This window comes from Furipterus horrens, unplaced genomic scaffold (genome assembly GCF_987537825.1).
Source record: "Furipterus horrens unplaced genomic scaffold, mFurHor1.1.pri manual_scaffold_5, whole genome shotgun sequence".
In the NCBI taxonomy this organism is placed as follows: domain Eukaryota; kingdom Metazoa; phylum Chordata; class Mammalia; order Chiroptera; family Furipteridae; genus Furipterus; species Furipterus horrens.
Genome location: NW_028327175.1, coordinates 104,874,390 through 104,897,597, shown reverse-complemented (window position 1 = coordinate 104,897,597; position 23,208 = coordinate 104,874,390). Strand labels below are relative to the sequence as shown.

At 42.9% G+C, this 23,208-nt stretch overlaps 1 pseudogene; it reads right to left on the bottom strand.

Moving 5' to 3' along the window:
- Positions 1 to 3,873: 3,873 nt before the first annotated feature.
- LOC150009212 (small ribosomal subunit protein uS5m-like) overlaps positions 3,874 to 23,208 on the bottom strand; it is a 71,612-nt pseudogene continuing 52,277 nt past the window's right edge.

The window sequence follows — 23,208 nt, the reverse complement described above, 5'->3', positions numbered from 1 at the left end:
GCTACAAAGGGTTACAGATGCCTGGGGAGAGGGATTGGATTGAGAGGAGAGGCAAAACGAAAGCTTTTCTTCCCATTTCGGGTTGTTTTTATCATGTGCTTGTATTGCTTTGATGAAAAGAAACTTAAAAATTCTGTAAAAATCAGAAGTGAAGACCGTTCCTCTATAGCCATGGATATAACAATTCACAATAATTAGTGCTAATTTATATCAATATACTAGGTTCTCTTTTCCTCACCTAACTTCTAATTCTCACGGCAACCCAGGGTGACCAACGAGCCTCAGCTCACTGAGGACTTGCCTAGTTTTAGCACTGAAAGGTCCATGTCTGTGGAACCCCCTCAGTCCCAGGCAAAAAGGTTGCCCCACTACAACCCCAAGAGGTGGCTCTTATAACCAAAAGTGTTTTAGATGGGAGGAAATTGAAGCTCCTAGAGCCTTCTGTACCTTGCGTGCTGGTCATACAGCTAGGTAGTGGTAGCCATAGTTAAGGGATACACAGCTAGTTAGTGGTAGACTCAGTTAAGTCATACTACTGGTTAGTGGTAGACAGAGTTAAGAGTTATACTGTGTGTTAGTGATAGTTGCAGAGAAAACATTGACAGCTGTCAGAGAGGAGGCTGGGTGAAATAGGTAAAGGAATTAAGCAAAAAAGCCAAAAAACCAAAAACAACTCACAGACACAGACAAGAGTATGGTGATTACCAGAGGGAAAGAGGGGTCGGGGAGGTAGGAGGGGGTAAAGCACAGGTAAATGGTGATGGAAGGAGACTTGACTTGGGGTGGTAAGTATGCAATACAATACACAGATGATTTATTATAGAATTGTACTCCTGAAACTTATATAATTTTATTAACCTATGTCACCTCAATAAATTCAATAAAATTTTTAAAATGTCATGGTACAGTTCGTAGACACAGTTGAGGGTCCAGAGTTGAGGGTTAAGTGTAGACACAGTGTTAGTTAAGTGGTGCACTGCTAGTTAGTGGGGGAGCCTTGTTACACTGCATCACACGGGGCTTTAGAGCTGGAAAGACTGTAGAGTCACATGTCTGCTCCCTTTATTTGTAGATGGGGAAACTTGGCCTCAAAGGTTGGAAGCTAGGGGAGATTTATGCCACACAGGGACCCATTAGGAGGCCTGCCTGTTGGCTTTGAGAAGAGTGCACCTTGCCCCTTGCTTTGAGGAGGACTGACAGGATTGGTACTGGGTGGCTGGGTGTCTGGGGCCAGGGCCCTACAACCAGGACTGGGGCTGGGGCGAGGGGAACGCTGCTTCTCTTTACAATATACATACGCAGCAGCAACAGCCTGGGGAAAAGCAGCCCAAACACACTCTCAGGATGTGTTGGACTTAATCCCAGGATCGGAAGCAGCTCGGTAAGATAAATAAGATAAAGTTGGTGCACCTCTAAGGTTGAGCGATCATATCACTATTGCATTTGAAATATTCATGAGGGCAAGGGAGGTATGAGAATCAGCTACAGAAACACATTCTGCTTTGAAAAGACAGAACTCAAAGGCATGAAGAATGAATCAGGGGAAATTAATGTGAGAGTGGAGGGGAGGGAGTGGGCTGGTGGGGGGACAGTTGTGGCCCAGAAGGAGTGAGGAAGGAAACGTGGAGGGGTTTCAGACGGGGCTGTGATCAGAATTCTCTATCTTGCCTGCTAGATTTGAAATGTCAGTCGTTTCATATACCATTTAAAGTCAACACTTGGCCGCAAAAATGGATGGTTCTAGTAAGAATTAAAAAGCAGGGTGGGGTGGAGGGGATGAGATGGGGAGGGTGGTGCTGGGTGGGAGAGATGGAGCCAAATCAGTAAAGAGAACTAACTCCTCCTGTAAGTTACGGATGCATTTCTGGGCTCCGGAGGAACACAGCGCCGAGAGACAGGAATTTATAAATCTGGCTGTGCCAAAAATTTCTGTAATTTTTTTGCACATCTCTGAACCACAGTCTTTCCCTCTGTAAAGCCAGGGGGTTGGTCTGGCCGCCCTCCTAGGTTACTCCGCTCCATCATTTAGGGTCTCTGATTTTGTGATGTACTTAGGAATCAAGGGTAGCAGAAGCAAATGGTCTGTGTATTCACTAACAGTGGGATGTAACGCTCTTGGTTATTGGGGGCTATTGGCAGCGCCCCTCAAGTCTACACCATGTTGTGGAGTCCAGTGGTGTGTGGCCCCTTTTAAAGGCAAGTACTTAAAGTGCCGACTGGTATAGCCATTCTGGAGAGAGATCTGCTGGTAAAGGAAATGAGTGTGCATCTCCTGTGTGGTCCCAGACCAGCAGCATCAGCATCACCTGGGAGCTTATTAGAAAGGAAAATTCTGACTCATTCCAGATCTCCTGAGTTGGAATCTGCCTTCTAACAAGATCCCTGGGTGAGTCATGTGGACATTAAAGTCTGAGTGACACTGACCCAAGACAACAATTCTGTTCCCGGATTTATACACCAAGGATGTTCAGGGGCGGGAGGCTAGGTAAGTAAAACAAGGTGGGTGCAGACGTACTGCTGTGCAGCGGTTAGGAAAATAGACCTGATGCAACACAGCAGAGTGGATAGATCTTAAACACGAAGTGCTGAGTGGGAAACCATAAGGCACAGAATCAGTTCTATAGCAATAATTTAACAATTATTGGTTAAAACTGCTTAATACACAAACCAACACTATGTTAAAGCCTCATGAGGGCGGATGCTTTTGTCTGTTTTTCACTACCATATACCTGGTACAAGTAAGCATTCAATATTTGATGAACAAATGTACTTTATAAGAATATGTGAACATTCAAGAGAAAGGAATATATCCAACGAGAGAGGCCTTTGCTCTCTCTGATGGTTCTGTGCCAGCAAGGGAGGAGTAATTCACTCAACTCTCTGTCCCTGGGGCGGTATGAAAGCCCAGGCGTACGTGAGAGGGATGCTGGCTGGACCAGCTCTGTTTGTAGAGTTCGTCCCACTCTGCCGTGGCTTGGCTGTGCGGCCTCTGGCCCATCCAGGGTCTTGCTCGCTTGTTTCTTGGCTTGCTACCTTTCTGCTCTATTGCTAAGCCTTTTGTCTGTTCGTTACTATAGAAATAGACTATCCAAAGAGTCTAATGCGCACATCACCTTATTTAAGCTTACAACACTGTCTGGATCAGTGGTTCTCAACCAGGGACAATTGTGCCTCCAGGAGACAGTTGCAATATCTGGAGACATTTTTTATGGTCATGACTTGGGTGTGTGTGTATGTGTGTGTGTATATGTTATTGGCATAGAGTCAGGGGAGGGCAAGGATGCTGCTAAACATTTATAATGCGCAGGACAGCCCCCAACGCAAAGAATGATTGGGTTCAAATGTCAGTTGTATTGGAGGTGAGAACCCCATGGTTTGATGGCAAGGTCAGAGTACCCATTTGACCTTGAACAAATAGCTTAGGCTGTCCAAGACTCAGTGTCCTTATTTGAAGAATGAGTTATTAATAAGAGCCAGGACTGATAGTTGCTTTGACCAGGTACTATGCCAGGCACTTTGCTTGTGAGGTGTTTGCACATAAGGTGTTATAAGATTATCCCATTTAATCCTCACAACAACAGGAGGGGGTAGCTCTTTGGGTTATGTGGCTAGCCCAGGGAGGCAGCTGGTGAGTGAGAGCCAGGATGCAAACTGATTGTCTTGCCGAAGACCACACTTGTACCACTATGTAGCATCTCCTATGGCTGTTTCTGAGATGGAAAAACCTGTCAATTAGGGCCAAAAGTCAGTAGGTGGCCTCAAAGGCAGCACATTAAATGTGTTTGCAAAGGCTAGTGTGTTTCACCACCCTCTAAGATGCCTGAAGCATCATTGGTTCCCCAGAACCCGTGTGAAGAGTCCCCATCAGTTGACCTAACCTCCAGCTCCTCTATACGCCCTGCTTGCCACCCTCAGCAGCATGTATTTGATGTGATCAGTGGATTTGAAGTGTGGCTTAGGCCCCAGGAACCTCTTTCTTTCACGGAGAAGCAGAGCTCCAGCCTCCCAACAGCAGCTGGCCTGCCTGCTCTCAGTCCTACTGCATGAGTCCGGCTCGACTTGTTGAATTTGCGTATCAGCTTCAAAAGCGCCTGAGGCTGTGTCCACACAGTGGACGTCCCGCATCTGTTGCTGTGGTTTGCTGAGGCTTCCAAGGACTGGGGTCTGCTGGGGAATAGAGAAGCTGATTTTCTTTTTGTCTACAGCTGAACACAATATTCTCATATGCTAATTATTATGAAAATAAACAATGGTTACTATTCATTGAGCACTTGTTAGATACTGAGCACTTCATGGAATGACTCCCTCCTCTTCCCTGACTACTGGTTCTTCTTACCCAGCTGTCCTTACCCTGCCCCACCCCGATCCCCGCAGCTAGGAACTATATTCCAAAAACGTAGAAAACAGCCTGGCAAATGTAGCTTCTCAGTAAGTATTTGTTGAGTGAATAAATGAGTATGTGTTGGGCTCTATGCTAAGCTCATTATGTGTATTAGTTCACTTAATCTCATAATAATGGTAAGGGACAGGTACAATTTTTATCCCCATATTAAAAAGGAGAAAATGGACTCAGAGAGGTCAAGTAAATTTTCCCTAAACACACAGTTAATAAGTGTCAGAGCAAGAATGCAAACTGAGTTCTTTCTCCAAATCCTGCACCATTGTCCTATACTATCTCTTTTGTATGGAAATACTTTCAGCATTCCTACTTCCGTATCTCCATGTCACACCCACAGATACGTATCCTGTGTAATAAGTACATGCACACTGTATTCACATGTCCTTGTGCTCATGAACCAGTCATCTCTAGCTGTGTAACAAGCAACCACAAAAACTCAGTTATAGAAATAAGCATTTATTTCTTGCGCATAGGCCTGTGGTTTGGCTGGGGAGGCTGTTCCAGGCTGTAGGTTGCATTCAGATCTGAGCTCTACATTTCCTTAGGAGGCCCAGACTGGAGAAGCAGTGGTTTCGTGGTGAAAGCTGGCAGCTTCCAGAGGAGTGGGTGGAAATATTTGATGCTTTTTGAAGCCTAAGCTGGAAACTGGAACATTGTCCCTTTTGCTCACGTTTCATTGGCCAAAGCTCACTCAGTATTAATGGGACAGGGAATTTTATTTCTCCCAAGGTGGAAAGAATGGGAAGAGTAATATTTACTGAATAATAATGTACACTAATATATCATTTTATTATATATGGATGTATATGAATTTTAATTTTTTGCTCCCATGAACCCAACTTGCATGAAGAACTCTATTCTCCTCATTTTATTGGGCATTGATTTGCTTGTTGGAAAATGGGATGCAAATGTCTAGCTTCTGTTCTGAATTAACTTTTGCTCTTTATTTGAGTGAAGTTAACACACACTTGAGCTCCCCCATGTAATAAAGTGAGATAGACAGGGTCTTGAGCTCTACAGATGACCTGGGTGACCTTGGAGGAGCTGCCCTGAGCCTCAGTTTTCTTTTCTGTGAAATAGGGATGGAAGAAGCACCTCTGCATACAACATTGTTAGGACTAAGTGAGAAGGCACATGTAAAAGCTGAGCACAGTACCTGGCTCCAGAAGGCATCCAACAGATAGTAGCTGTCATTAATGTTATTGCTGCTCCTATAACAGAAACAGCACACATAAAGCTGCTCAAGGCTGTTATCCTAGCTTGTCCCCTACTGATTTGCAGCCGGTTTCTCTGACCCCGTCTCTTTCCCAATTATGATCCTACTTTTACATCTGAGCTTGGCCTTGGGGTTTGATCTTCCTGCTTGGGCCCAAGACTCCCTCCCTACAGAAGTGTTTGGGCCCATCTTACTGATTTGTGCCTTCTTGGCTTTCCTGCTTGGTCACACCCTTGGAATAGAGTACTGGCTTCAGTCTGGCACTCCCAGTTCATTAGGGTATCGTAGACTGGTTGTGCAGTTGCAGCAGGAGAATGGCTAATGGGAGAGCCTTCAGGTGCCCACACACTGCAGGTTGGGTGTCTGTCAGTTGGGGATGGGTGGTGGTCTTTTCACCTGAAGCCCCCCCGGGAGCTGTCAAGCTCAGAATCTTTGCAATTTTGGCAGTCTGTTTGGTCTCAAGAAAATCCATTCTGACTACAAATGTGGTGACCTTTAATTTTTTTTTCAGAATTTTCCAAGATGCACATTGACTCTTCCTGTCAATGTGGAAGGCTTTAATGCCGCCTGGGGCATTTAGATTGCATTTGCCAATTGCTGACCGCTGTAGCCAATTTGTTCCTGATCTCAAGGTCGATTCTGAATAATTTTAGCTGGGCAAGTCTCTTGCATTGAATAACTTAGAGATGAACTATTAAGGTGGTGGCAGGAGAGGGTATGGGGTAGTTTCTCTTTTGTAGACTTTCTTTGATTTTGGGTAAAGAGAAGGCTCTCAGCTTTGCCATGCATGGACTAGGTGGCCTGCAACAAGAGAGAAGGGAGTGGACACACACCAAGTACCTGGTGTAAGCTAGACACACAGCCAACTATGTAATCTGACTTGTGAGATGAACCCTATGACTGCTGATACAGATGAAGAAACTGAGGCTCCATAGCTCGCAGGGCTAGGACTAGGTCTGAGTCCAAAGCTCAAGTCCTGCCCTTCCTGGTATACCTCAGCAACACCCCCTCAGGATACAGCAGGCTGCACTGGAATTGGTTGCATCCACTTCTGTCCTCTTTTCCTTTAGGTCCAAGATGGTGTCTGGTTCGCCCTTGTTTTCCCAGAAAGGGGCTACATGTCTGCCTGGGGTTGGCATTGCAACTGTTCTTGATTCCATGAGGCAGACGTAGAAGTGAGTATAGTCTGGTGGTCTAACATGTGGCCTCTGGAGTGGGAATGCCAGGTCTGAATCCCTGTAAGCTGTGTGACTGAGGCTGGGCTCCTTCCGTGCCCCATGTAGGATTTTGATGGGTGTGGTTTATTGTGGGAGAAGGAAAGTGAGGGAAAGGGGCTGGGGAAGGAGCAAGAGCCCAGTGCTGTGGACTGAACGTTTGTGTCCCTGCCCCCAAATTCATATGTTGAAACCTACCCCCCAAGGTTTTATTAGAAGGCAGGGCCCATAGAACTCCTGTGTCCCTTCTGCCATGTGAGGAGGCCACAATGAGAAGGTGCTGTCCATGAACCAGGAAACAGGCTCTTATCAGACACCGAACCTGCTGGTGCCTTGATCTGGGACTTCCAGCCTTCAAAACTGTGAGTAATAGATTTCTGTTGTTTATAAGCCACCTAGTCTGTGATATTCTATTATAGCATCCTGAACAGGGTAAGACACCAGCTATGGAGACTGAAGCACAGTGAGGTGAAGTACCTTGGCTTGAGGCTACATGGCTTTAAGTGGCAGGGCTGGAATTCCAGTAGAGGCAGTCCAGCCCCTAAGTCTTCAAACAAGTGGTCCTGTGGCACTTATTCTTCTGTTCATGGGTACCTTATTTAAGGAACATGCTTGGAGTTTTGAATTCACCATCTTCTATCTTATCTCTGAGCCTTTGCATATGGTATTTTCTGTGCTAGAAACACTTCTCCCTTTTGAACCTGATGTTCTCTGGTTCATCCTTGAGTCTGAGCTTAGTTTTGGCCTCTTTCAGGTAGTCCTCCATGTTATCTCCTGCCACTTGTACTTTCAAAGTATCAGGATATATTGTAGTTTCCAGGTAATTTGTCTACCTCCCTAACTAATTTATGGCTCCAACAGGATGGAGATTTTACCTATGTTATTTGTCATTATAACCCACTCACTAACATTTTTTTCTGGCACATAGTAGGTACTCAATAAATATTTATTTAATGACTGAGCACTTCAGATTCAGAGCTGAATATATTTGCAACTTATAAAAGTCATCGATCAGCTGAATTAAACTACATGGACTAAATTCTTTCTGGGATGGTTTTATAATCAAGTCCACAGGTGTGACTGGCTTGAGTCTGCAAGTGTGCATGGACAGAGACTCCCACCATAGAACCATCCCTCTACCTGGGAGGCTTTGGGAATTAAAACAGTGTTCTAGTGTAGTAGCTGAGAGTTCTTCAGAGACTCTTCTGACATTTTTATTTAATCACTTCTCAGTTTATTTAAAGTAATGAATTTATTTCTTTTCATTATGAAAATAAGAGAATCACATTGTTGAAACTTTGGGAAACATATAAAACCTACCCACTGTCATTTGGTAGATACATTTTTTAGAGTCTTCCCCTCTCCCATATATATGTATGTTATTTTTTCTTTTCTTTTTTAAAAAATTAAACTTACTTGCAACCATACTATGAAGATAATTCTGTATCTTAATTTTCTTTTTCTTTTTTTACTTAGAAAAGTGAGATTTTTTCCAGGTTTAATTACACAGCTTTAAACATAACCATCACCACTTTTTCTTATTTTTTTCCCCTTAAAATTTTTCTTAATTGAAGTAACATGTATACATAGTAAAAGTAAAAGGACAGAAGGGCTTCTTATGAGAGCAGCAGTTCCTGGCCCCTTTCTTCCTCTCTTCCCTCGTCCGTCCGTAGCTCCCGGAGGTAACTGTTTGAAATGCTGTTTCCATTTTTAGGTCTTCTGGTGTTTATCTCTGTAATTCCAAATAAGGTGCTTATGCAGCTGTTTCTTGATTTATCAATATAAGACATTTTCTATTGACTCTCTGCCATAGAAGATGAGGAGTCAGAGTATTGACATTGTCCCTCCTCCCCTCCTTTTCTCTCACCACATGTTTTATTTGAAAAAAGTATTACATGGACATGGAAAGTCATGCCAACAGGATGACTTCTACCCTAATGCTTCTGTCTTCACTTTGCCCCTGTTCCCTGTTCATCGTGTGTCTGTGTTGAGATTATAAGATGGCTGCAACCTTTTTGACATTTTACCATTGAAAAGTGGTCGTCTATCTCTCCTCCTCCTGAACATGGCCTGGCCTGGGACTGCTTTGACTAATAGAGCCATAGAAGTGAGGCCATGCTAATTCTTGCCCTAGCCTCTAAGCAGTTGGAAGTTTCTGCCCCCAGCTGCTTGGAACTCTTGGTTTTAAATCTCTGAGCCATTGTGTAAGAAGTCTGAGGACCCTGCTGGAGAGACACCTGAGGGATCCTAAGATGACATGGAGAAAGAGAGGGGTCCCACTGAGGCCAGCTTCCAGCTGTCTCCATCAGAGTACCTGGCATGCCACTGAAGCTGTTGGGACCCTCCATAGCAGCCTGGAAGCCAGGCGAATACCACTGAGTGACTCCAGTGTACACCACGTGGAACAGAGTTTCCTAGCTGGGTCCTGCTGGAATTCCTGATGCTCTATATTATGAGATGCATTGTAATAACCATGGTTGTAGTTTTAAGCCATTAAGATTTGGAATTAACCAGAGTACTGCCCTTCCAGAGACATTCCACAAGTGACATATTTTGGACAGGTTTTCTCAGTCTAACAGTGGAGCCTGATAAAACGTTATTAACTAATGCTTTATTGGGCTGTAATCCCAAGGAAGGAGGAAGGAGGGAAGAGAGCAGACAAGGAGAGAAAGCAAATGTAAGGTGGTGCATAGGACTGAGTGGGCCACAGCTTTGCAGAAACATAACTTGTTGCATGGGACATCTCTGGAGAGGCTCTGCAGAATTACTGCATGTCAGACCTGCCCGTGGTGCTCAAGGGCAAGCCAGTCATCTGCCAGCTCCCTTCTGCCTCCTATTTTATTGGTCAAAGTTTTGCTCCATTCTGTACTTTCTATTTGATCACCCAGCCCTCCTAGCAGCTACTGGGCATCCAGAACCTCACGGAGTTTGTGGGTGTGGTGGAGGCCAGCCCTTGCCCCCACCCAGGGTAGGCTGAGTTATTTTTGACTGGATGCCAGACTGTGAGTATCACCCTGTTGGCTGCTGGGTAGTTTTGTGCCTGGAACTCTCCTAGGTGCTGAGGAACCAGCATGGACAAAACAAAGACCCCTGCTTTTCTTGAATGTTCACAGTAGTGTGAGAAGATGGTGAGTAAACAAGAAGCATAATTCCTGTTGGCTATTATTATCTTGTTACACACACATCTTTATGAGCCCCTACCCCCAAAAGCCATCAATTTTTGGTGGTTGCATAATATTGATTGAATAGTTATATCACTGTCTAATGATGCATGTTTTGATTGATGGTTAATCAAATTACTATCTTCAATAAGAACCATCAGGAAGCTTAGAGGCTTGGGATTCTAAGTTTCACAAACAGAGGCTGAGAGTTCATTCTGAAGCTCATTAGGGGAGCAGCCACTCCTACACCTGGGACCAAATGTTGGTCTTCCTTGCCCTGTGAACTGAAATTACCTTGACTTGGACCATCCTATCAGGTGTGCTTCTGACCAGCAAAAGAGACGATGGAAGATTTTACGATAGCAGGATGGACCTTAGATACCCCCTTCCATAACATCCAGTCAGTCACCCAGACCTAGAGTCAAGGGCTTTGATATCTATTGAGTTATATTTCCCCCTCTTTTCCATGCCCCTGTCTTCATTTGTATTTCCATCATGTCTTGCCTGTTGGCTTTGAATTGAACTTCTTGTGTCCTGTTCCATTGATCTGCAGTCTCCAGTAACAACTGTTATTTGCATTAGAGGATGTGGCCGATGCTGTTGGTGCCTTGCCCGTATCTTTCGGTGCTTACTCTTTCTGCTGCAGGCACCTGTAACAATGCCTGGGCCTTTCTTGGCCTGGGCGCTAGTGGGGCAGGCTGGGCGTGCAGAGCAATGCACACTCAGGAGAGGCTACCCAAACAGCTTCTGGAAGCAGTTATCCTACCTTTTTCACCTCTGAGAGGGGGCAGGCTCTGTGCTCTCTCTCCTTAAGTCCCAATGGGACTGAGCTCCACTTGCCCAATTCCTGCTCAACACTCCCCAGATTGGCTTCTTTCCCTGTCTTGTCTCACTTCTCCACTATCATTTCAGTGTTTCCTGGGCCTGCTTCCCAAATAAACCACTTGCCTTCAATCCTTCTCTTAGGATCTGCTTCTGGGAAAACCCAACCAATAGCAAAGGCTACCTAGTGTCGACAGGGGACAGAGCATGACTTTGCCAATGAAGTGAGTTTCTAAGCTTAGCCCTTAAGGATGAGCAGGAATTAACTAAGCAAAGCAAGTCTGGGGAGAACCACAGGGGAGGGATGTGCCGGGCCTAGGAAGCAGCGTGTGTGGAGGCGCTGGGGCAGGAACGCTGGTAGGGCTGAGGTGCTGAGAAGCAGAGCGTGTCAGCCACATGTGGGAGGATGTATGGCCCGAAGATAAATTTGGGTCCCTGCCTTTACATCTCTTTTCCCTTCATTTTGGTTCTCTACTATACACTTTAAAAACCCCATTATGATCTGGGTTCATTTAAATGCATCTGAAATGAAATCTCTAATGTTAACAGTGTTGTCAGACGCGAAGGCCTCATTTCTCTTTGGTTCTTTTTCACAGAACGCTGTCTATGAATTTCTGGGGAGGATATGAGGATTTTGATTGTTTTGATTTTTTTTGGTATGACCACATTATGTTAATTTCCCCATTGTCTTAGGGTATGAGAACATAAAAGCAATAACTCATTTATATGAAGAGTGAATGTGCAGAGAGGTTGTCATGGAAACCAGGGGGAAATATTCACATTGGCTTGAGTAAATTGAATAACCCCTGTTAAAAGATTGAACACAGAACTTATTTACCCAATTGTGTGGTGTGCAAAAGAGATGAGAAAATAAACATGATAAATGAGACTTTTTTTTTTGGCAGGGGAGAGGGTGAGGATGAAGAGGAAGAGTGAATGCTAGAGATGTGTTATTTTTAACTAGTTATCTCCTTTCTCTTTTCAAAGGCTGTATTTTTGTTGCTAAATGGGAGTAGGGTGGTGGGTGGCAGGGGAGGGGTCCAAGAGAAACGGTGTGGCAAAGCCACTCCCGGGAGAGGTAAGCTTGGCCTAGTTCCTGACTCCTGATGCCAAAGCCCTGAGTATATTTCCCCACTTGGAGTACCCTCTCAAGTTTTGATTAGAGCAATGGAAGAGCTGTGAACATTTTCAGCATTTCCCCTTTTGTTTATGGCAGGGCTGTTGACTGTGTTTCAAGCTGATTTCCAAAAAACAAAAAAAACAAAAAAAAACTAGTTGTGTTGCTTTTTATTCTCCAGCTTCAGCTCTTCCCAAATAAATCTTTGAAAGAAAGAATGTGGAAGAAGGTGAAGAAGCAGATGTGGGAACAGGTAGATGCTGGATGCGCTCATGATTGTAGTGACAGGCAGGGCTCAGGAAGCCCCTCAGGCACAGGGTGTGGCCTCCCGAAGGTGGCCGTGGGCCAGAGCCTCTGACAGTGGCTGCCCTGAGGGTTGTGTCAGGCCTGCTTGGAGAGCAGGGCCTCCGGGTGCCGAGGGCAGTTCTCCAGGGCACGTTGATGTTGCATCTGTAAGTCACACTACAGGAGATGCTTCTGAGGGGCAGGATTCTCATTAGCAGCTGCCACCCCAAAGCATTACAGCCCTACCTCCTCATGTTATTTCTTGCTTCTAATGGTCTGCTCCCTGGCCATTCAGGGGGTAGGTCATGCAGGGCCCCACTGTGGTAGCTGATTGCAAATTAGGCCCAGTGATTGCCTTACCTGGACCCATACTGTCTTAGTCCACTCAGGCTGCCATAAGAAATTACCACAGACTGAGTAGGTTACAAACAACAGACGTTGATTTCTCATAGTTCTGGAGGTTGGAAGTCCCAGATCAGGGGGCCAGCATAGCCAGGTTCTGGTGAGAGCAGACTCCTGGCTTCTCATTGTGTCCTCACATGGTGGAGAGAGGGAGAGCTCTCTGGGATCCCTCTTTTCAGTTACTTTGTGTATTTTATTAAAGATTGCCTGTATTTAACGTGTACAACATGATGATTTGATATAGTGACTGATTATTACAGTCAAGCTAATTAATGTATCATCTCACATAGCTACTGTGTGTGTGTGTGTGTGTGTGTGTGTGTGTGTGTGGTGAGCACACTTGAAGTCTACTCTCTTAGCAAGCTTCCTGTGTTCAGTAGAGAATTATTAACTGTCACTATCCTTTACATTAGATGACTAGACTTATTTATCCTATACTGTATAACACAATTCTGTACCCTTTGACATTACTCCAGCCCTGGTAACCAAAATTTCTTGAATATCATCGCATGATTTGATATTCAGAAAGGATCCTTCTCTGATATTTTCTGTATTTGATGGGGAAGGAAACATTATCCCAGAGAAACTGAGTCACTTGTTCAGGGTCAATCAGCTAGGATATGGCAGAATCAGAACCAGAACCTAAGTTACCTGGTTGCTGGTGAAGAACTTCTTTATCTGTCCCACGTAGTCCCTGAAATATACCTCCCCTGATTCGGAGGTTCCCCACACCCTGATCTGTTCTCAGTAGACCTTACCAGGCTCTCACACAGGCATTTATGGGTACATCATTTAATTAGGAAAAATGGGAAGGACTGAATGTCAACTAAAGGGGAGTGAATAATTCTTATAATCCTTCCATACATTGGAATGTTATAGATGATAAATACATGCATGAAGCATAATAACATAAGATGGGGAAAGAAAACAAAATGAAAACCATATAAATTAAATGTATGAAATAAAAAAAGAAGAAAATACAAAGTAACAGTTGTCTCTATGTAGTAGGCATGTCAATTCAGGTTCTCTGAGAAGCAGAAGGCAAAACAGGATTAATTGTGCAAGAAATCTATTGCTGGGGAAGTACCTGTGGAGGATGATGGGGAGGGTGCAGGGGTAGGCAGGGGGAGCCTTAGGACGCGATGCAGTTGACGCCTATAAAAGGAAGGAGGGGAGCTCACTTCTGAGAAAGTTTTGGCCAGATTAATAGGGAGTTCCTGAGGCAAAGTTTCCTGTTGGACAAATCCAGGAATCTAGGCACTTAGATCTTCACAGTGCCACATTTTTATAAGTTAAATACTCATTTATTTGTTATTTACTGAGTACCTATTATGTGCCAGGCATTGGGGTACCAAGATCTCTAAGGCATAAGACCTTCAGTCAATTATGACGCAGCGTGGGAAGAGCACAGATCCTGCTCATCTGACGCATGAGGGGAGCTTAGCGCAGATGGTGACATCAGGAGGGAGAGATTTACCTTAAGATGGACGTATGAAGGCTGCAAAAAAAGTGATGCAAAGAAATACAGTTTTTCAAAGTCTTGATGAAAAACAAAAACAAAACCACACTTGGTGGAGGACAAAAATGTGTCACAGAACACAGATTAACTCTAATTCCTTGTTTTTTTGTTTGTCTCTTGTAATGAAGAATGACTTAATAAAAGTCAAGTATACAAATGATAAGTGTATAACTTACACATTTTTATGTATGTCTGAAGTTGTGTAACCACTGTCCAGACCTAGAGCACTTGAGCGCCCCAGAGAGCTCACTTGAGCCTCCTTTTAGTCACTGTCTCTCAAAGGTAACTGCTGTTCTGACTTTTTTCACTTACTGAATTTGCCTGTTCATGAACTGCATATAAGGAGAATCATACTTTATGTACTGCTTTTGTGTGTGTCTTCTCTTGTGCAACATAGTTCTGAGATAATTTAATGTTGTTTCATGTAGCCATACTTTTTTTTTAAACTGTGTAGCATTCCGCTGTATATACAAACCACGTGTGATGGACATTTGGGCTGTTTTCAGTTTATGGCAATTATGATTAAAACTGCTGCAACATTCTCATAATAAACCTTTTGGTGGATATTAGTGTTAATTTCTATTACATACATACCCAGAAGTGAAATTGCTGGGTTACAGGATATACATATGTTCGTTTTAGTAGATGTAGCCAACAGGTTTCCAAGGTAGTTGTACTGTACCAGTCTACACTTTCACCGGTGAAGTATGCAAGTTCAAGGTGCCCTGTATCACCATTGACATTTCATAGTGATATCTCGTTGACCCAGCATCGCTTGTTGGAGGCTGTCTTTTCTCACTGAATCACAGTGGTATCTTTGTCACACATTTTCTGGATTTCCTCTTCTATTCCATTGTCTATCTTTCTGCCATTTCCATACTGTCTTCATTATCTCAGTTTCACAATGAATATTGATAATGTGCTGGTTTCAATCCACATCTTTGTTTTCCTCCAACTGGCCTTGGTTATTTTTGGTTCTTGGCATTTTCATATTAATTTTAGACTCATTTTGTCAATTTCTCCATCACTACCCTGCTGGAATTTTGAGTGTGATGGCATTGATTCTATAGATAACTGGGAAGGATTTCCCTCTTAACAGTATTGAGTTTTCTAATTAATGAACTCTTTGTTACTTGTAGCCATTTATTTTGATCTTCTTTAATTTCTCTCAATAGTATTTTTACTTTTCAGTACCTGCCCTGGCTATTACCTGAGTTTGTCTTTTGGACCAAATGGTAAGATTAATGGATGGACATGAGCTTTGTGAACCGGCCCATTATTAGCCAGGGAACAACATGTTTGTATTTGACTTTAACAAATGCACCCTCACGTCTCCCTTTAGTTTGCATTGATGGCTCTGAGTCTTGTCATCGAGCTAGCTAAAGCCTCTAAGATCTCCTCTGAATATCCAAGTCACTCTGGGCTCATTCTGCACCCCTCTTGTGTTCAGGATGACCTTTTCTACTTTGTCTTTCTTTTAGAAAGTTGCCACCCATTGTTTAAATTCAGTGACCCATGCATTTATGTACTGAAACAGCCTTTATTGAGCACCTGCTACTGGGTATGTGTTGGCTGAGTAATAGCATTACCCCTTCTTCTTTGCTGAGAGTTCCCTAATTTTGCCTGTATGCCTAGAGAAGATGGGCTGCTTCCTTCCCCATGCCCCAGGGTATGGGCCTTGATTGGCCTAAGTCAGGCATACTTATTTCGTTCCCCTTTAGTAGTGACTGGTTTAGCATTGGGGGTTGGGAAGGGGGAGTAGTTGGTGTACAAGTGATTAACACCAACAAACCTAAATCAGCGTAAATTGTGCTTGGAAAAATCTAACCAACAAAGTTCTCCCTCTCCCACAGGAAAATTCCAGGTCAGTTTCTTCCCTTACATATAAGTGAAGAGTTAAGGAATGTGATTTTGGTTTTATAAAAGTTTTCATTCCTCTCAACTAATCTGACTTTTTTCTTAGCTCCTTTAGAAGGAAAAAATGGAAAGGATAGACAATTTAAATATTCTTGTATTCATTTCCATGAAGTCATTGGACCCCACAAGACTAATCTAATACCAGAGTTTGTTTTCCAACCCATTTTGTGTCTCTGCTGTACATTTTCCACATTTAAAACAAGAAGTTACTTTTAATTGGATTTCTCTAAGTTCCAGAAACAAATCTCTCTCTCATTTTAAATCAGAGCTGAACTATTGCAGAATAGTAGGGTCCAGGATTCTGAGCTTATTCTATTTTCTCATAGGTTTACTGAAATGTAATTGACAAATAACATTGTGTAAGTTTAAGGTGTACGACATGATGACATGATACACCTATGTCTTACGAAATAATTACCACAATAAGGTTAGCTAGCACATCCATCACCTCACATAGTTATTGCTTTTATGTGGTGAAAACATTTAAGATACACTCTTTTATCATCTTTCAATATATAATACCACATTGTTAATTATGAGGGAGGATCCCCCCAAAAAACTATAATCTATTTATTAAAAATTGTGTATTTACTTTTACATGTTTAATCTTTAGTCACTTTCAAAGTACTCTCCATCTGATGCAATGCACCTATTGAGACGCTTTTCCATTGCTCAAAAAAGTTTTTGAACTCATTGATTTTTGATACCTTTTAGTGCTTCTGTCGTTTTTGTTTCACCTCTTCTGCATCAGAAGAATGTTTCCCTTTGAGGACGTTTTTAATCCAGGGAAACAAAAAAAAGTTGCCTGGGTGAGATCAGGTGAATAGAGGAGGGGCGTGAGGGTCATGCTGTTTTCAGTCAAAAACTGCTGAACACTCACAGTAGTGTGGGCAGGTGCACTAGTAAATCACCAACCATCATGAAATGGTTGAACATGTTGAAAGAATCTTCAAAAATATTTACTGAAGGTGAACACAGCCTCTCACAACAATGCCAGCTGGTGCGTTGTTACAGATGGGCTCCTAGAACACTCACCTAGCAGAAGCCTGTACTACAAGGGGTCCACCCTCCAGAAGATAATTCTGGTTTTTCTTGGGTCCCCGTATATAAGCACCACGCTGTACTTTAGATCCTCAGAACTTATTCATCTTATAATTAAAAGTTTGTATCCTTTGACCAACATCTCCCCATTTTCTCCACCACCTAGCCCCTGATAACCATCATTTCACTCTCTGTTTCTTTGGGTTTGGCTTTTTTAGATTTTACATCTGTGTGAGATTATACAGTATTTGTCTTTCTCTGTCTGGCTTATTTCACTTAGCATAACGTCCTCAAGTTTCAGCTATGTGGTTGCAAAAGGCAGGATTTCCACTTTTTTTTTTTTTTTTTGTGGCTGAATAGTAATCCATTGTATGTATATGCCATATTTTCTTTATTCATCTGCAGAGGGACACTTACTTGTTCCCATGTCTTGCCTACTGTGAGTAATGCTGCAGTGAGCACAGGGGTGCAGGTAGCTCTTTGAAATAGTAATTTTATTCAGGAACCTGGGTTTAAAATAAGCAACTCAAGTAGGACTGAGTTTGCAGGGCCCAGAGCAAAATGAAAATGCAAGGCTTCTTGTTAAAAAAAATTATTAGGATTTTCAAGACACCAGCAGCAGAGTGGGGCCTTCTAAGCATAAGGCGTCTATGTAGGTTGCACACCCATGTAGCCAATCTTGACCTCAGGAAATTGCTTTGTGATCCATGTTTTGAAAAACTCTGCCTCAGGTTCTCTGTGACATGGATGTGAATAAAAGGGTTATAACTCTTGTAGAATTTGGTTTTCTTGCTTATGTGAATACAACATGGAAGACTTTTTGAATGGCATTTTCCCAACTCTTACATATGTTATGTATTTGTTGATTACTACAGGCAAGTAGTTTTGCTCCCTGGCTGACATTTGGCAATATCTGGAGACATTTTTTTGTTATCACAAGTCGGGGAAAGGGTGGGTGGGTGCTATTGGCATCTAGTGGGTGGAGCCAGGGATGCCATTAAACAACATACAGTGCCCAGGACAGCCCCTTCCCCCCCCCAACAGATAATTATTTGGCCCCTAACACTGGTAGTTCCAAGGTTGTGAAACTGTGCTACACATCACACCCTGGCCTGCACCCAGGCTCCAGGTCTGATTAGAGGCCGAGGGAGGCTAAACACTTCCATGTATAATTTCTTTATAGTAAAAAAATAAAATCTATCTTATTCCAGAAAGGAACAGTCAGTATAACTCCTAAAGATAACTACAACATAAAATAAAAATAACTAGGAAGTCAGTGGAAATGTGATTTCAAGGACATTCTGTAACATGAGGGCAAAGACCAGGGCCTGAGTTTGTCTGGGGAGGTTGGCGCTTGTGCAGTGGGCCGAGTTAACATCCTGTTAGTGGTGCCTTGTCTCCTTCCTTCCTGATTTAGGAAAGGCAAACACACCTGCTGTCATGAAAAATACCTTCTAGAAGCTACCGGGTAATTGGGTGATATTTCTGGATTTGTCTCCCTGTCTAATGTACATCAGTTAAACTTTTGACTCTTCAGTGCTTTCTGGAGAAAGTAATAATCGGATACTAAATCGACTTGTTTTTTCCTCCCCCTTTGCCCCGTCTTTGTAAAGATTAATCTTCAGTATCTATGAGCACCGGGTGATTTGCAGAAACTGCAGCCGCTTTATCAATATCAACCTGGCCTCCATTGATCAAACCCTCATTTAGGCGTTCGCTTCTGTCTGCTGGAAACAGCCCAGTGAGAAGGGAGGGAGGGAAGAGGCCACTTCAGGAGGCCACCTTGCCTTGGAGTTTCTACTGTTTTCTGAGATGAGCTTGAACATCACTGGGCGACATGGTCATTTAAAGAGGGGCCTTGGGGCTGGTGCTGCGGGTGAGTCACTGTGGGAATAAATCCAGACAGCTGCAGACGCGCCTGGGCTGTCTGACTGCTGGAGTGTTTTTCTTCTTTGTGCTCCCACACTGTATTTCCTCCACATGTGTCTGCAGTCTCTGGCAGGCTTGCAAATAAAAGTGTTGTATCTCCATTTTGTTGGAGGAGTTGTTTGTGTGAATTAAAAGGTTAAAAACACACTCACCTTATAAGTGAGATCCTACTGTGCTTGTCCTGTGTCTAGTTTATTTCACCCAGTGTCTGTCCTGCAGGTTCATCCCTGGTGTCCCACTCCAGGATTTCCCTCTTTTTATTTTTATTTTTTTTATTTTTAAAGGATTTTCTTCTTTTGAAAAGGCTGAATAATATTCCATTGTATGGCTATTACCACATTTTCTTTACCCATTTATCCATCAGTGGACATGTAGGTGGTTGACTATTGTGAACAATGCTGCAATGAACTTGAGGATGACGATCTCTCTTCGAGATCCTAATCTCAGTTCCTTTGCATGGATACCCAGAACAGATCATATGGCAGTGGTGTTTTTAGCTTTTTGAGGATCCTCTGTACTGTTTCCCATAGTGGTGGCACCAATTTACATTCCCACGACCAGTGTGCAAGCATCCGCCTTCCCCCATATCCTCACCAACACTTACCTTTTGTTTTTTGAAAATAGTTGCTATGCTGACAGGAATGGATTTGATATCTCACTGTGATTTTGATTTGCATTTTCCTGATGATTTGTGATGCCTTGCACCTTTTCATGTGCCTAATGCCTATTTGTATGTCTTCTTTGGAAAGTTCAGGTTCTTTGCCCATTTTTAAAATTGGGTTATTTATGTTTTTGCTGTTGAGTTGTTTGAGTTCCTTATATATTTTGTATAGTAACCTTTTATCAGATACATGGTTTGCTAATATTTTTCACATCGCAGGTTGTCTTTTCATTTGGCTGATTGTTTCCTTTGCAGTGTGGAAGGGGGATTCATTGATGGTCAAAACATACAAAGTTTCAGTTATGCAGGATAAGTAACTTCTGGAAATCTACTATACAACATAGTGCCTACAGCTAGCAGTGCTGTATTGCACACTTAAAATTTGCTAAGAGGATAGAACTCATGTAAAATATTCTTATCACACACACAGAAATGGAGGTAATTATAATAAAGGGAGGGACCTTTGGGAGGTGATGGATATGTGTATGGCCTTGATGGTTTCATGGTGTGTATACTTACCCCCAATTGAGTATTGCATACTTTAAATCTGTACGACTTCTTACGTGTCAATTATACCACAGTAAAATGGTTTAACAAAAATGAGACAATGCTTATGATGTTGTGGGCAACCACAGTATATTGGACACTTTACATAAATTAACTCATTTTCTTATGATGGCTCCTCACTACTTCTCTAATTTGATTTAAAACCCCTCTGGATGGGATCCCTGTTTACTTTTGTGACCTTATCACTCACCAGCATCTTTTTCTTTCTATATGCAGTCTGTCCAGAAAGTGTCAAGCCATGTAATATGAAAAAGAGACACGTATTGAAGAAGATATAAGGTACAAGAAACATTGTACATGGGACAATGACACCTCAGTCCCCTTCAAAATTTTGACCCTCTTGAGGAAATCTGGTTTATTTGGTAGTGGTTTGAATCAAGTCATTAGCAACTGCAGCACGATGTTCCTTCTGCTCTGGTAGCAGAAGCTGTGGAACAGATTTTGCCATGACACATCTTATGGCAAGATCTTGCATCAAAATCTCGAACACAGTAGTCTTTGGATTCCCAGACTGGCTTCTGGTGCTCACACTGTCAGTCGCCGATTTTTGTTAATTGCAGCTCATACACGTTCAACATTCTCAGGTGCTCTGCTTGTTATAGGCCTTCCAGAATGTGAGTCACTTTCAACAGATTCTCAACCAGCTTTGAAGCATTTGTGCCACACTTTTATTTACACTACATTCATTGCATCATCCCTGAAAGCCTTCTGAATCATCGGAATAGTTTGTGTGGAGGAATGTTCAAGCTTAATGCAAAATTTTAAATGCGATGGCCACACAGTTCACGTGCTCACTCAATGGCATTTACTGCCCCCACTGACTAGTACAGCAAAGTTGTCATTGTTCACGCATGTGCATTCCAGTCTGCTTTCCTTGGTGCCAGGTTACATCGGTGCTGCACAAGCCATTCTCGTTATATTAACAATGGCCGGACTTTTTCCAGACAGACCTCGTATATATTTTTTATACTCACTCAATCACATTTTTTTCATTGGTTTTAGAGAGAGGGGGAGAGAGAGAGAGAGATGGACAGACAGATAGACACATCCATCTGGTTGTCTCCTGTACGTGGCCCAATTGGGGATTGAACCTGCAACCTTTTGGTGTATGGGATGACACTCCAACCGAGCCACCCAGACAGAGGCCTTCCCACTTTCTTTTTATCCACTCCATTCCAGCCACACTGAACTTCTTTCTGTTGCTTGAATTGACTCTGCTCACTTGCACCTTTGGGCCTTTGCCCATGCTATGGTCTGGGCTTAGGATATTTCATTTTCATATTAACCTCACTAATATCTTGCATAGGGTAACAGGATTGCCCACAGCTGTAAGTATTGGAAAACTCTACTATAACGTTTAAATAGGCAAGATTTTATTTGGATTGAACAGTAATAAGCTCAGTGGTAGACAGGCCATGGCCGGTAGAGTGAGTCAGAGATGCCGGTAGGGATGTGGGCTTTCTCATCTTCCAAATGGCTGTTTGACCAACTCCAAGGGTCACATCAGCAGGTGTGGAGGCCAAGGAAAGACAAAGAGCCAAAGGGTTAAAGGTATACTCTCCCTTTCTTTCACTGGTCAGGACTGTGCCAGATAGCCAGGCCCAGCTGCAAGATAATGCTAATGAAGGAATGTTTTTAACTGGATACATTGTTACCCTCAGGAAACAAAACAAAACAAAATATCAGGATTCTATTAGTAAGGGAAAAGAAGGAAATGGATATTGATGAGATAATTTCTATATACCCTTTAGCTCTCAATTTAAATGCCACTCAGCTCAGAGTTCCTTCATGAAACCCCTAGATTGCTTTGGAATATGCAGGCATTAGGAGATTTCATGGGTGGCATTGAAGTTAAATGAAATTGTGATTATGTTTACCAGTGTGTAATCCTTACTGGAGTGTATGCTCCATGAGAAGAAGGAGGGCCTGGTCTCCTTTGTACAGAGTTGTATCCTGGTACCTAACACAGTTCCAGATGTGTAGTAGATGGTCAATAAATACTTGTTGAATAAATGAAAGTAGCTGCTATTCTGTCCACTTTGCAGTTGACACACTGAGTTTTAGAGAGATGAAATACTTGCCCAAAGCAACACTATTTATTCATGAAGTCCTTCACTTGGCAATGTTTACTGAGCACCTACTGTATGCCAGGTTCTATTCCAGACACTGGGGGATATATCAGTAAACAAAGCTGACAGATTTCTGCCTTTTGGGTATATTACCCTAACATTTTATTATGAAAAATTTCAAACATATAGCAGAGTTGGAAGTTTCATAGGGAATACCTGTATACTTGCTACCTAGATTCTACCATTTCCTGGGGTGTTTTTATTCTAGTGGAGGAAGGCAAACAATAAGCTAAAAATAAAATAAATTAGTAAATTATATAGTGTTGCAGAAGGTGGCCACTGCTATAGAAAATACAGAGCAGTAAAGGGCTTCGGCACATGGAGTTGGGCTTGGCCTCATTGAGATGGTGACATTTGTGTAAAGATTTGAAGGCGGTGAGGGAGCAAACCATGAGTGTATCTGAGGAGAAAGCATTTCCTGGCAGAGGAAGGGCCAGTGCAAAGGTCCTGAGGTAAAAACCTCCCGTATTTAAGGAAGAACAAGGAGGACTGTGGCTGTGGAGAAGTGAGTGAAAAGGAGAGTTGAAGGTGATGAGATCAGCACTGGAGGAACCGGTTTGGGGGAAGGATTAGTTTCTCAGTTTTGAACAAACGGTACTTGAGCTAATCAGGGGCAGAGCTGGGATCTGGATCCCAGGCCTCCCTACCCTACCCATTTTGCCATGTCTGCTGGCCAGGTGACAGGAGGGTCCAGGACACAAACCTGTAGGGCCTTAAAAGGAATTTTGGTTTCCCATGGACAGTTTGGTAACTGCTTAGGTTGTAAGCAAGAATGCTTTGGATTGAGCAATTTCATATGTGACAACTGTCTTTGTCACAAGAAATAGCA